This window comes from Tachysurus fulvidraco, chromosome 5 (assembly GCF_022655615.1).
Source record: "Tachysurus fulvidraco isolate hzauxx_2018 chromosome 5, HZAU_PFXX_2.0, whole genome shotgun sequence".
Lineage (NCBI taxonomy): Eukaryota > Metazoa > Chordata > Actinopteri > Siluriformes > Bagridae > Tachysurus > Tachysurus fulvidraco.
This window is the reverse complement of record NC_062522.1, coordinates 29,285,391-29,289,518: the sequence shown is the minus strand read 5'-3', so window position 1 is coordinate 29,289,518 and position 4,128 is coordinate 29,285,391.

The window sequence follows — 4,128 nt, the reverse complement described above, 5'->3', positions numbered from 1 at the left end:
AAGGATTAAAGCTCTGCTGCATTGCTTACTTCAGGGGCTAAACTATCAATGGGCAGTTGAATAGCATCCATGGTGAAATAGATAAACAACACCCCCCCCCCCAACTTTTACTTATAGTCAACATGTGACCTTCATGTGTGCAAAACATTTAGTCAAACAAACAAATCATGTTTTTGTACATTCCTGGCTGAGCGACAGCTGAATTCTCTTGAGGTCTGTGTGCTCTATAGATGCTATGTATAAAACATTGGCATGTTGTATTAAAGTGAAATTTTGGGACATTCCATGAAGACACAATCACAACCCTGGAGAATGCATTATGCACTAAAAACAGATTATCTGTAATTATGCCTGATTCTGGACGTTCCTTCCAACACTCCGCTATAGCTCTGTGTAACATATACACACAGCGGTCAGTGGGGTTTGTTTGTGGTGTCTGCCCGTGATGGTGGATGCCAGCGGTGAAGCCACATTTGGCTGCTGTGTTCCGTGAACTCTCTTCCATGAACCTTGTATCTCTCTCTTGCTCCATCTCTCTCTCTCTTTTTCTTTGCTGTGTTTCTGATTGCTCTCACTGGTCTATAACAGCTGCAGTTAAGTCCACGCTGTGTTTTCATCTGCCCTTTTGTGGAGCCTGAAAGCCAGCACTTTGTTTGAGTCATCATTTGCAACTGTTTTCCACAAAATTTCATTCTCATACAATCGACAGGATTTCAGTTTCCTGCTCCTTTAGTGCTCTACGTTGTTTTAAGGACCTGGACACACCTAGCCCATGTTAAAGAACTACTGCAACACCAGGCATGGTTCATATCTTATGTAAATTTTAGTTATTACACAGATGACAACCTTTGTCTAAAATATATCCTTCTTGTGCATGCATGAGGCAAAACACCTCTCCATATCAGGAGGTGGTAGTAATCCGTATAATAAAAAAAGAAAAAACAGAAGTCCCACTTCTAGCTATAAGTTTTTTCACAACAGCCTTTCACCACTGTCTTTTAATACCAATTCAACAAACTAAATCTATTGGACCTTAACTAAATTAAAAACATGTATTAAAATGTCGTTTCATTGAGTAAATATGTCAAATGTCACAATTGCTGATCTCTGTAATGACTGATGTGAAAAAGGCAGATAATTGTTATTACATTGCATCATGTTTTAATTTGTTTTGCACTGTCATGTTTCATTCTTTCAGTCATGTATTTATCATGAACTTAATAGTACGGCTTAGAACAACTTTTTCTATATTCAGTTACATGGACTTGTCTCACACTTCACTTGTCTCTCTCGGAAATTGGTTTAGTTAAATGTGGTCTTGGTCCAGGCCAAAGTTTGACAGGAAGTAATTCCTTCTTCTAGAAAACATAGCTTTATCATTGGTGCAGTGCAACTAGCTGAAGTAAAGTCTTGAGTTTGAAAAAGATTAGATGATCTTTGGTCTCAGTCCCATTTTATTTAATATCGATCTTGGCTTGGCTTGGATCTTCGAAAGACATACAGTAGTCTTGACTTATTCTCAGATTTGTCTGGTCCTAGACTTGACATTTTATTTTTGAGCAAGCTGCCTAGGAAGTACCTCGCTAACATCACTACCTACATGTCCAAATTAAGGACAAGTGTCTTCATACTACTTTCCAAATGAGTCAAAATTCTGAGAAATAAGTCTTGCCCAAAAACAAATATGATTGTTACAGATTAATTGGTGGCCATACAATACAAATAACACAAACATATCTAGCATGTCTCGAAAAAGTTGTTATTCCACAAAAATATGATTAGTAAAAATTTACTAAGTTTTTATTTATGTTTACTTATGAGTTACTTATGAAAACATAAATGCTTGGGTGAAGCTGCAGTTCTGAATTCTTCAACAGTATGTCATAATTCAAATTTCTATTTGTGTATCCTTCCATAATGGTAGTGAGGTTAGATGGGAAGTTGCAACAGGAGTACTTTTAAACGGGATCCTTGTAAACATGGTTATGAGGTCAGCTGGTTCTGGGCAAGTCACTTGGATCCCAAGTCACTTAGACAAGTCACTTGGATCTCAAGTTCTTATTCGTCATTGATTAGTCACCTGCTCCATTTGTTGTGGGTCATGACTAGCAAGGAAATGAGTTATTTGCATGCAAAGTACAAACCAACATAACACTCTGAACTGAAAATTACCGCATAGACTGGTTAGCACTGACTGAATACATCTACTGGATTTGCCAAGGCTCAATGTGGCAATGTTTTTCTTCTTTTCTTCCCAGAATGTCCCTCACATTGGGACGATTCCACTAAATAGTCAGTGCAGCAGACATTGAAATTACATACCAGAGGGGCCAAGATAAATCACTTCCACCAAGAATATCATAAACACGCATATACAAGTCAGAACTAGGCGAGAGGTCAAAAAGCATGCCATGCTCTGATATAATAGTTAGAACTATAAAACCTATTAATCGATAAATAAATGAATGATAACGTGTGTGAATGTATGGCTTTGGGTTGCTGTGCACCACCTTTGTTTATGCCCATTATTATGTCTGCAACAAAAATCTAACTGTAGTCCTGTAAAAATATTCGTCAGCTTATATATTACACCAAAAATGTAAACATATAGAAATTCTCAAACAGGCATCAAAGTTTGCCATAAAATCTTATGTGGTTTAGTCCGACTGTGGTTTTTGGTTAGTCTAGGACACATCTGTAATTAAATCTGGCACATAATGAGTCCTTCTGGTCATTTACAGACAGATCACACACACAGATGCCAATTATCTGGTCTGTGTGGAAAGATTATTGGTCCGCCAGGACGAAAAAGTGCATGGGGAAATCTATCAAATGATGTGTCATATATAAACTAATGATATGACACATATTTCATTTATTTATACTAAATCAAGGTTTGAACATAGTAGTACATTGAACTATAGTGTAGTTCTGAGGTAATCATTTTGAGTGGACACTATGGAAAAACATTTGTCCTGATTGCATTTTAGTACATTGTCAAGGACAGTTTAGTAGGTGCATTGCTTGATATTTTTTCTTTGTTAGCTAGCTCTGATAAAGTGAAATGAAATAAATAATATAAATGAAATTGGTCCAAGTAATCATCACTTGCGATTTGTATATAGGCATAGAGACGAGAGTGATAAGTAACCAAAAGCAAAGCCTAAGAAAATTACTTTACTTTAGTTTGAATTTACCTCAGTTTTACTTTACCTCAGTTTGACCATTACCTTTGTTCAAAATTATTAAGGTTTAATGTTTTACCTCAGTTTGAACATTACCTCATTCTGATTTTGCATCAACTCCTACTATAATTCAGTTCTGGTCCCTTTCACTTTAACTTAATTTACTTCAGCACAGCTTTTCTTCAGTTTGACCTATACTTAACATTTACCTTTTACTTCAAATCAATTTTGACCATTTTTTCAGTTCACCATTGCCTTAGTTTAGTTTGATTTACCTTAGCTATTTTTTTTTTCAGCATGGCCATCACTGCTAATTTAAATTTACCTCAATTTAACCATTTCCTAAATTCAATTTAATTTGAGTTTACCTCAATTCCATCTCCTGTGTTTGAATTGCTCACTAACTTAGGTACCTTTTGGTGATTACCTCATTTCAGTTTGACCTTACCTCAGTTCAAATTGTCCTCAGACGACATTACCTCATTGCCTCCATTTCTGTTAAAGATGTACGGAATTAGCATTTTCTTTAATGAAGATGCTGTGCACAAATATGTACGGAGGTGAACGGGGTCACATATTGCTTTTTTATTTTTTTAATAGAAACATTTAGAAGAAAAACAGATGCATAAATTTTAAATGTGTTTCTCCCAGATCTATATCAACCTCTCAATTACTTTCAACTTAAACCAATCTTTATAAAAGATCTTCCAAAAAAGTTAAGTCAAAATCGTTTGTGGTTGAATTATATAGCTTCTTGGGACATGTATGACTGTTTTAGAAAGTGGTGTTTGGGGTGCATATGTGAAAGGGTTGTGTGCGTGCATGTGTGTGTGTGTGTGTGTGTGTGTGTGTGTGTGTGTGCTTGAGGGTGTGTGTTGAAATGCAGAAAGAGGTTTGGTGTCACTTGATTCTCAAACCAATCACAAATTCGAAAGCAGTCCTT